Source organism: Pinus tabuliformis, chromosome Q, assembly GCF_031772625.1.
Source record: "Pinus tabuliformis cultivar Carrire ecotype Pingquan chromosome Q, CPIR1, whole genome shotgun sequence".
NCBI classification, from domain to species: domain Eukaryota; kingdom Viridiplantae; phylum Streptophyta; class Pinopsida; order Pinales; family Pinaceae; genus Pinus; species Pinus tabuliformis.
In genome coordinates, this window is record NC_142296.1 from 321,226,824 (window position 1) to 321,238,853 (window position 12,030).

A 12,030-nucleotide genomic window follows, 5' to 3' on the forward strand; every position below is an offset into this window, starting at 1 on the left:
TCTGAGCATGGAAAAATTATCTACAAAGCATCTATGCCTATTCCTGACCATTCTAGGAGAAACAGTTTTTTTGAAGGATTCAATAATCCTTGGTGAAATTTGTCATTAAGGGGAATGTTAATCATTGGAGGCTCAAATTTCTTTGGGAGTACCTAATCATTTTGGGGAAATGTCCCTACTAGTACCATTTATCCCGAAAGTGTTCCTACATACCGAGGTTCTTATGCTTCTAAGAGTTATGCTCCCGAATATGGATATGATCTCATTGGTATCCATGCCTTTAATATTTCTTTTATCTTAAAAATGGATCTTAGGGAAATAATCCTTTTGATAATACCTTTGTTGCAGGGCCTGAGCACACTAGGAGTAATAACCCCATTAGTAGTCCTTCAAACATTGGAAATTATTCTATGGAAGGATTGCAAGGTCCTTATGGAGTATTGTCTCTCCCCCTAGATCTATCTAATTAGAATCAATTTCCATTTCTAGCATCTCTTGACTTTCCATAATTGGAAAAACTTACGAATGATCCCATATTCCATGTCCCATGGTGGCCACCTATGTTTGTTAAATTACCATTCAAAATAATAAAGTTCAATGAAAAGATAGGAGAGAACCCTATGAAACACATCACCTACCATTTTTGGTGTTCACCTAACTCTTCGGTGGATGATATTATTTGTTTTCATCTCTTCCAGGGTACCTTGGGCCATGATGTCGCTAAATGGTATATTGAATTTGATCAAAATTTATGATGACTATGCCAATTTGGGAGAGATGTTCATGAGTGGATGAAATGTAAATAAATTATTAGGACCAATATTCTTGATAAAATGTTGAAATATTGTTAATTGAAATCCTTTCTACCCAAAATTTCCAAAGATGTTGCGATCGTAGGTTCCTATTAAGGAGCAAGATATTCTTCATGACCATCATCCTAACTTGATTTATTCTCAATCGAGCACCCTATATGATATCATTCCTTATGCTCCTTGCACATCAATTGATCCTTCTTGTATGAACCCAATACCACATGTCGATGGCATGGTTGGTTCCATTTCCATTGAAGTTGTGAACCAATTACTTATGCAATTTGTCCATGTGATTCTATCATCACAAACCCCGTCTACTACAATCAAAATGATTTGACCCTTGAGAATACCTCTGAGGTGCATTAATTATAGTACGTTTCATCAAATAATCCTCGGTAACCTAGAGGAAAGAAGAATAAAAAAAAAATATAAAAACAATTTGAAAATTCCCAAGGGGATGAACAAACACAAACCAACATGAGTTGAGATGCCAATGATAACAATAAAATTAATAAGTTCCCTTGAAATATCTACCAAGGAAATAATATTACTCATGAATTCCCATTGATAGATGATATTCATTGTTATTTTTTGCAACAACCAAATGGTCAGTATCTAATATTTTTAAAAATCCATTTCCCACCCAAAAATAACAACAACTAGTTTCTAACTATCCTACTCCACAACTTGGGGGCATGGAAAGTAAAAATAAACAAGGATGCACATCACATTTGGCTATTTTCATTTGTGATGAGGCAGTTCATTTGACTACGCAAGCCAAAAACTATGAGTCTTTTGAGTGTTGTTTTCTTCTAAGGACCCTATGATCCCTATTCCAACCAATAGACCTCCTTTGATAGATAATCCTTTAGGAACTATGATACACCTCCCAAATTTTTTTCTCTAATGGTTAACTCATAATCTAAATGTGAAAGATACCCATAATTATAGCATTTTGGAGGATGTTTCCTAGCCACCATGTACCATGTCTACATTGGAGGCTTCATAAAGCTTCCTTTTGCAATGAAAATCCTTCTTAACAATGATCAGTCTGGAATTATATAACTCTAAGTATAATATCATTAAATTTTATACAAATTCAATTCATTATAGGATATCCCATTAGATTTCCTTCCCTTTCCAAGTTTTGCAAGATCATACTTTACACACTTGTGGACAAGGGATCCCCCACATGCATTATGTCTACATCATGCTAGCAGATTGTAGGTTCCCTAGCACTCATGAAATTAAACACTAGATGGCAAGCCTTTGATAGCCACACTTTTGACTTGAAGGTAATTCTCCATAAATTTCCCATTGAGCGTGGGAGAAAAACCATAACTATAAAAGTTGAAGTAGTTGATTCCCTTCTTGATAATAACGTACTCATTGGATGGAGTTAGTTGTATGCCATGACAGCAATATTTTCATCAATATTTTATATTCTTCATAGGCAAGATAGTTATAATTGATCATATTACATTTTACATGACAAATAGGATGATCACTACTAGCACCCATATGCCATATGTTGGAAATACCCCTTCTTACTTGTCAAACATTGGCATGGGGAAGTTTAAAAGTTGTTCTCTTATTGATATCTTCCTAAGACCCTTGATTAATTCCTCTCTATTGTTTCACCCATGAACATGATCTCTTTAATCACTAGTGGATCCCATCATTCCATTGACCCTTTGGTTGTGTCATATCCTTCATAAGTAGATGCCTATGGTGAACAAATGGTGCTCATTGTGATCGATATTTCTTCTCGATAATTAGAGAGGGGTTAGAAAACGATGACATTTTTTGGAGCCCGTCAAATGTCTTCCATTCTATCCATGACTTGTATTCACCTAATTAACATGCTAGCAAGCCTAACTTCTCTTAAGCCTAAGTGTTTAGATACATCCTCTTGATCTAGAAAGAGCCTATATAATGAGACCCTCTCAGGTATAGGAGGGAGAAGAAAGTGTTAGAAATATGTTGGCATTGATGTCAAAGGATTTCAAAGGATCTATTATTGAGTGGAAAATATCATTGGTTGAAGGTAGATTGATGAGTTTATCAAACAAGTAGTTATGGAGCAGCATCTTCATATCAGTTTTTGGGAGAAAAAGATCATCATATATGAGGTTGGAAACAACTCAGCTCGATAGGCCTTAAAGAGAGTTCTCTAATGGTATATAGAAGTTTGAAAAGACATCCTAGAGCAAAAGATATGGGCAGTGAAATTCGCACGCAAAAAGGTCAAGGTACAGAGCCAAATTTGGTGAGAGTACTTAGGCATGTCCAAACCTAGTGCTACCTTGGAAAAGTGTTATGATCTTGACCTATGAGAAGATACCAAAATACAAAATATGCAAAGAAATATACCCAGAACAAAGAACAATAAGAAATAACAGCATGTATTTTATTATTCAGAAAGGAAAGCAATGTTCACTTGCCTCTTCGAGGGGGCAACCTCTAATAGAGCTGGGCTCAATTACAAAATAAGACACAACGCTCCTCAAGGGGAGTCTCTATCCTTTATATAGGATTCATACATGCAATACCATGGGTTAGTACCATGGTTCTTATTAATACCATTTATCGAATACCATGGACCATTTGCAACTAACTGTGGTCCCTTCTTTAAATGCGGGTCAACCACTTACAATTATTAATATGGGCTTTATTGACTCTTTAACTAACTATAGCTATGACTCGACCCTATTACATAAATAAGGGGGTTAGGGTTGGACCCTAACATGTCCTCCCCCATAAAAATAGCCTTGTCCTCAAGGCTGAAGCTGCAGAAACTGCTGAAGAACAGTGGCTCGTTCCCAGGTCACATCTTCTGGAGAGGTGTCTTTCCACTTGACGAGGAATTCCTTGATCATGCGATCGTGCAGGTGTCGTTCTCACGTGTCAAGAACCTATTCTGTCAAGAACATGTTCTGTTAAGAACCTGTTCTGTCAAGAACCTGTTCAGGTTGGAGCCAGATTGAACCTTCTTCATCCAATTCCAGTAGACTTGTTTGAATTCTGCAATGGTTCCCAACCACTTTCTTGAGGCATGAGACATGGAAGACGAGATGGATTTTTGCAATGGGTGGAAAGGCTAGCTTGTAGGCTACTTCTCCGATGCGCTGAAGTTTTTGATACGGTCTGTAGAATTTTGGAAATAGTTTCTGACAACCCATGTCTTTGAGTGATGTTTGCTTATATGGTTGCAGCCTCAAGAATACCTGATCCCCTTCTTGAAATTTGTGCTTTGAATGATGTTGGTTTGCTTGTTGCTTCATGTGATTTTGAGCTTGATGGAGATTCTCTTTGAGGCGGGCCAGCATGGTTGCACGGTTCTGTACTGCTTGTACCTTCGAGCATCCTTGGATATAAGAAGTAGGTGAAGGAGGGAGTTGACCATAAACTGCTTCATATGGAGTCATTTTGGTGGTGGCATGATAGTTAATATTATATCACCATTCGGCTAGAGGTAAACCCTGTACCCATAGATGTTGCTTTTCTGAACTGAAACACCTAAGGTAGGTCTCCAAACATTTTTTGACTACTTTAGTTTGACCATTAGTTTCGAGATGATAGGAAGTACTGAGTTGTAGTTGGGTACCTTGTAGCCTGAAGATTTCTTGCCAAAAGTTACTAGTGAAGATCGGGTCACGATTAGACACAATGGAAGTGGGCATGCCATGCAATTTGAAGATCTGTTCCATGAAATATTGAACCACCAAAGTTGGTGTAAAAGGGTGGGGTAGGGCGCAAAAATGAGCATACTTAGAAAGTCTATCCACAACCACCATGATGACTGAATTGTTGCCTGACTTTGGAAGACCCATAATGAAATCCATAGAAAACTTCGTCTAGATTGAGGCAGGGATGGGCAATGGATGTAATGTGCCTGGGGATTTGACTGTTTCGCCTTTGTGGCACTGACACACATCACACTCAGCTACAAAAGTAAGAATGTCCTTTTTCATGCCTGTCCAAAAGAATGAACGTTGAGTGCAAGCATAAGTCTTCTGAAAGCCTGAATGGCCTGCAGTGGGAGATGAGTGCAACTCTGCCAAAATGCGACTTTTGAGGGTGGATGTTGGTGATATCACTACTTTGTCCTTGTAGCGAAGAATCTCATCCTACCAAGAGTAGCCCGCTGTGGAATTTGGATCCGCCTGCAATTTATTAATGAGTTGGGAGAGAAAAGGATGTGAAAACCATTCCTTGCGAGCCTCTTCAATCCACTCTGGAATGGGAAGAGAGATTGCTAGTAGGGTGCTTTCCTCCTCAAATTGGCGTGATAAAGCATCCGCTACGACATTTTCGTGCCCTTTCTTGTAAATTATCTCATAATCATATCCCAACATTTTGGCTAGCCATTTATTTTGTTGTTGCGAGGATAGGCATTGCTCCAATAAATATTTAAGGCTTTAATAGTCTGTGCGGATTTGGAAACGCCGCCCCAATAAGTATGGTTTCCAAGTATCCGCTGCATGTAAGATGGCCATCATCTCCTTCTCATATGTAGATTGTCCCAGATTTGTCCCACTTAGTTGTTGGCTAGTGAAGGTCAAGGGTCGACCTTCCTGCATTAAGACAGCCCCAATACTCGTAACTGAAGCATCACATTCAATCACAAAAGATTTGGTGAAGTCGGGTAGTGCCAATACGGGAGTGGAACACATGCCATGTTCAAGAGCTATAAATGCCCGTTGCACTTCATCATTCCATGGGAATGAATTTTTCTTGAGAAGGTGAGTGAGGGGTCTAGCAATGTGACCATAATTGCAGACAAATTTGCGATAGTAGCTAATGAGACCCAAAAATCCCCTCAAGCTCTTCAAGGTCTTTGGTTGAGGCCAATCCTGCATTTCCTGGATCTTTTTGGATCCACCCTGACACCTTCACGCCCCACAATGTGGCCCAAATACTCAACTTCTTCCATGCCAAAAGAGCACTTGGACAATTTGACAAATAATTTATGCTTCCGGAGCAGTTGCAAGAGCAGATCTACATGCTGAAGATGTTTTTCCCAAGTGAGGTTGTAGATGAGGATGTCATCAAAGAAAACAAGGACAAATTTTCTGAGATATGGTTTGAGCAGGTGATTCATGAGGCTCTGAAAAGTGGATGGGGCATTACAGAGACCAAATGGCATGACCAGGAATTCATAATGGCCTTCATGAGTTCGGAAAGAAGTCTTTGGAATGTCTACTTCTTTCATGCAAATTTGGTGATAGCCCGAGCGAAGGTCGAGCTTAGTAAAGAATTGAGCCCCATTTAGTTCATCCAGCAAATCATCAACACCTGAGATGGTAAATTTATCTTTGACCATTAGCTTGTTGAGGGCCCTAAAGTCTGGACACATACACCATTCCCCATATTTCTTGAGCACCATGACCATAGGCGATGAATAAGGACTAATGCTAGGATGAATGACACTGGCTTCCAGGAGTTCCTTGATGATTTTTTCATTTTCATTATTTTGGGCGAAAGGATATCTATATGGGTGCACATTTGGTGGTTGTGCCCCTGGGACCAAAGTAATGCTATGATCATGTTCCCCTCTCGAGGGTGGAAGCTCATGAGGCTTGTCAAAGACCAGCAGATGGTTGTTTAAGACCTGTTGCATCTCAGGATGAATATGAAGAGAAGTGGGTTCGAAGGCCTGGATGGAATTAAATTGGGCTATAACTCCGTGGTGGCCCATTTTAAACAATTTTTCCATCCTATGTGAGCTGATGATAGAAGGAGCACCAGCCTGGAGTCCGCGGAGGGTATGTGTGTGGTTATTCTGCTTAAAGTTCATATATAACTCCTAGAAATCCATTGTGATTGGGTCGAGTGTGCGGAGCCATTCAACACCGAAGACAATGTTACGCCCACCCATGTTGATGGCAAACATGTGGGTCTTTAGGTGATAATCCCCCATTTGAAGTTTGACATTTTCACAACAGCCTTCACATTTCATTTTCCCCCCATCAGTAATTTGGACCTGGAAATTAGAGACTGCTCTGACAAAACAATGCACTGCTTTAGCGACTCTTTTATGGATAAAGTTATGCGTACTACCACTATCAATCAAGACTACTACAGGGCGATGCTTAATAAAACCTCTAATTTTGAGAGTTTGGGGAGAAGAAAGCGAGATAACTAGTTCTTCAGGTGTACTTGGGAGCTCATTGCCCGACTGGTTGTCCTCATCTTCCTCCTCTGGTCCCTCAAATGGTGGGGCTTCCTTAGATGAACTGTGATCAATAGCATCAATTTGAAAGAATTTGGGTTCCTTGCATTAATGCCCCAGGTAGTATTTCTCATCACATTAGTAACACAATCCTTGCTTTCTTCTTTCCGCCATTTCCGTTGGTGACACCTTTTGAACCTTAAGTGTTTGGGTAGTGCTCGGAGCCTGAGTGGGGCACCCCTTGGCTATGAAATTTGGACGAGTCGACTAGGCTGCTAACGCGCGTTCTACTTCACGAGCTATCTTGCAAGCTGCCAGCCATGAGAATGGGTGTTGCAGTTGGAAGTGGGCTTGTATGGCGTCTTTGAGACCACTGACAAAACATTCCAAGTAGAATTCATCTGCTAGACCTCTTGTGCGGAAGGCTAATGCTTCAAAGGCTTTAATATATTCTTGCACTGTGCCTGTCTGTCGGAGCTTAGTAAGACGACCCAAAAAGTTAGATTCATGGTCAAAGCAATCAGAAAGGGATTTTGAGAATATCTGGCAAGTCAATGGCCTTGCATAGCAGTGTTGATGCCACTACCACCATTGCCATATTTCTTGGTCCATGTACAGGCTTCCCACACTTAGCTTAGTCGCATCATCTCTAATGTGATTCAATGTGAAATATTGCTCCATTTGTGCTAGCCATGTGGCTGGATGAGAGCCATCAAATTTATACATGACCAGCTTGGGTGGTCGAGGCTGGGACTGTTGGTGGTTTCCATAGAAGTGAAGAGAATGGCTAGACTTGCCCTCAAGGTTTTCATTAAAATCATATGCCTCTGATTGTTCCCCTGAATTGCCCTTTGTGATTGTGTCATTTAAGGTCTGGATCTGCTTCGTTAATGCCTCCAAATTTTGTTCAAGGGTGTCTATCTTCTCATTGGCCATAGCTTGAGCTCTAGTTTGTACCATGCACAGATTCGGTGCACTTGTTGTTACTGTGCAAAAAAAAATCGGACCACCCGAAATTTTGATGCTCACAAGTGAATGGTACCACCTTGCTCAGCCCGTCGACCTAATTCTTATGGGCTAAGTCTCCTATTACTCCTTGCTTAGGAATACTACAGTAGCTGATTCCCAGAAAAGTTAATTCTGCCCAATGTCCTGCGAGAATCACGCCCAGGTATAGGAGCCACACAAATAGTCAAATCTGTCGGCGAAACCCTCAACTGCAGAGTATGAGTAGGAATGTGGTAGTGATCGAACCCTTGCTGCTAGATCTGAATGGTGGATCTGATTGTTGCAAATGCTACATAACCCAAACTGTTGGATCTGAATGGCGGATCTGATAGATCTGATTGGTAGATCTGAATGGTGGATCTGATAGATCTGAATGGTGGAACTGATTATTGCGGCTGGGACAGAACCCAACCTGCTAGATCTAATCTGGCAAAGAAGACGTGTGATCGAGAGAGATACAAGGGAACTATGGTCTCAAGGAGTGTCAGGTGCTACAGATCGCAATATACATAAGGGTCTAACAGTAGTACTCGACCCAATCTTTCAGGGCACTAACCAAGGATGATCAACCATACCCTTAGTCGTACAACTCGAATACCCTATCGTAAGCGTGAGTAATCTCCCCAAGTGTTGTTCTCAGTGTACTGTCGCAGCAAGACGGCCGACGTTTTATCTATGGCGAGGTTTCAAGAGAGCCTAGGGGGCTTCCGATATACCCAGAGGGTACTTGGAAGACAGTCCATGTGCAGTTTTGTCTAATGTGATACTACTCGAAGGGGTACCCATACGGGTTACAAGGGAGTCCAACAAGCATGACCACCTCTTGTATTTCCTGTGTGCATGCCTCCCCAAATCCACAGGTTTATGCGCTCAACGACATATCCCGTGGTTTAAAGACGTCGGAACATGTCTCTAGCCAAAAAAAATAAAAATCTGCTAAAAATGGAGATCCCACCAGCCTTAGAAAGTGCTCTGATACCACTTTTTATTCTCTTGACCTACGAGAAGATACCATAATACCAAATATGTGAAGAAATATACCTAGAACAGAGAACAATAAGAAATAACAGCATGTATTTTATTATTCAGAAAGGCAAACAATGTTCACTTGCCTCTTCAAGGGTGCAACCTCCAATAGAGCTGGGCTCGATTACAAAATAAGACACGACACTCCTCAAGGGGAGTCTCTATCCTTTATATAGGAATCATACATGCAATACCATGGGTCAATACCATGGTTCTTATTAATACCATCTATCTAATACCCGCCCATTTGCAACTAACTGTGATCCCTTCTTTAAATGCAGGTCAACCACTTACAATTATTAATATGGGCTTTATTGATTCTTTAACTAACTATAACCATGACTCGACCCTATTACATAAATAAGGGGGTTAGGGTTGGACCCTAACACAAAGACTACCCTATTTGGAAGTTGTCGACAAAATTGGCAGAGCATGAAATGTTTAAACAGTGCCAAACTTGAAGGAATATTTCATAAAGATTATCATTATTTATAAATTAGGATTGTTTCTAAAGTACATTTCATCACATAATCCTCAGTAACCTAGAGGAAAGAATAATAAAAACAAATAGAAAAACACTTTGAAACTATTTTGGAACTCCCACTTCAAGGACTAATATCTTGATATTTGCTCCACCAAATGAGGCATGGGAGGGATTGTTAGAGAGCTATTTCTAAGGATAAGTATCTAGAAGTGGTTATTTGACCAAATCTAGTCATTTACTACCCCAAGAAATAGATGAAATCAAGGCTCCGAATTTGCAACCAAAATTGAATTTTTGAGTTGTTTTGGGAGAGATTTCATTTGCGAAGCATATTTGTTGTCACTAATTCATTCCTTGATTTCTAATCATATATCCACAAGAAGAAAGGGAAAGAATGATTTTTCTTTTATTAATTTATTCAATTGAATTTTAATCCATTTTTTTGTTGTCGGCATATTCAGAAATTTGAGTTTTCTCTTCATTTTTACTATTGGTTTTAATTTTAATTTTGGTCATTTTTGTAGGGAATTTGTTCCAAGGGATCAATCGTAGAAGTCCTGCAGCAATAGAATTGGAGTAGCAAAGAGGGGAAAAATATTTCCTCAACCTTCAAATCAAACCAAAAATCTTCACTTAGTTGTCATGAAACAGAATTCCATTTTTAGATCTAATTTTGTAAATTACAAATAGTAGAGGAAGAGTTGATGGTTCCTTTTTTCTACAATTAGGGTAATCTTTGCACTATTATAAAGATTATTTGTTTTGTAGGGTTAGTGGGAATATCCATATTTGAGCTTCGGGGTTTTTCTTTTGAAATTAAAACTATGTTGTAGAGGTAGATCTTGCACTATTGTGGCTTCATTCTTTATTGGCCGAGTTGAATGTCTTGAGAGGATTGTTGGAGAAATTCCTTGTAAAGACAGAGCATGAGATACACAGGTTTATGATTGTATTTCAAATACTATTATTTGTGAATATATTCTTATTCATTTATCGCAGATTTGTGTCAGTCATTCCATCTTTTAGCACTAGAGTTAAATATGTGAATTTATATTTATTTTATCATTTGTCTAATCTAATAATTACATATATTAGTCACTCATATTTCGATATGATCTTGTATTTAAACGAATTTCTAAGTAACTATTTACTTAGAAATTTGTCATCATAAATTGATTTAATTATCATTAGAATTATGTGAACTATTTCTATGTTTTAGTGGTTCATATTTTATTATTTTGATCTCTAAAAGGAGCATGTCCTGCATCAAGAATATTAGTTGTTAGAAATATTTCAACAACTTGAAATTTATCATAAAACACATGTTAAATCCCCATTATCTTTTAATCCTCACACTTGGTATTTAGGAACTACTTCCTATGTGTCGGGTTAGAGTAGTTTTCTTTATTTTTCTGCATTATTAAGTAGGATTGCATTTAGATTAATTCATTGCAATTTTTGAAAGTCTCCTTAAGCAGGAGAACTCTCATTGGTGGCTTGGTTGGGCCCTTATGTCAACGTAAGGACTTATTTCTTGCAAGCTAGATGCAAGAGGGTAATTCAAATATCTGTTCTTGTTGGTAACTACTATAAACATCATAAATCAGCAAGGAGAGTGAGATTTAACTAGATCCATTTGAACCAGTGGACATCATCATTCCAAACGGGAAAGGGCCTAATTGGGGCCCTAACTGAGTGATATCCACATTCTTGATTATGGTCATTTTTGGCCATCAACGGGCTATTTGGAATTGGAGAATTTATATGATGAATTGTATAACAAACAATGGTCTGATTTTATAACTATATGAATACATGCAAATAGTTTACCGGCCCTCAAATAGTTTATATGAGCCTTCAAACAATTTCAAGGCTAAAGAAAGTACATCCAAATATGATGAATTGTATAACAAACAATGGTCTGATTTTATAACTATATGAATACATGCAAATAGTTTATCGAGCCTCAAATAGTTTATATGAGCCTTCAAACAATTTCAGGGCTAAAGAAAGTACTCTAATATGTGTATGATTCTAGGTTATAATGTCAATATTGTTCTATTAAAGGCCTTGTATTAGGAAACGATATTGTTGATGCTTGGGGTATGATTCTTGACTCCCATTTTGAATAGGGCATCCAAATCCTTAATTTTAGCCTATGATTAAGATTTCTTTTACATGGCATAATCAGTCAATCTCTTATGCAATCACTAACATAGTTTGCAAGTTTATTTTGTGAATTGAAACTTTGTCTAAATAGTTTTTCCTAGCCACATGACTAGCTACAAAAGTAGCAATGAAAATTTCAAGTTCTCATTTACAATTAATGGCCCTCATCAAATGTTTTTGATATATTTATGAATTAAAATTTTGAATTCTTTGAAAATTTTGTTGTTCGATCGTAAAAACATGGTTGTTTGACTTAATGACTTTTGATTCTTTCCACAACATTTGGATGCTTACCTAATGCCTAAGATATTGCCATGTGCCAGTCAAATATAGTGCACAAGTGTGTTCTTTAGATA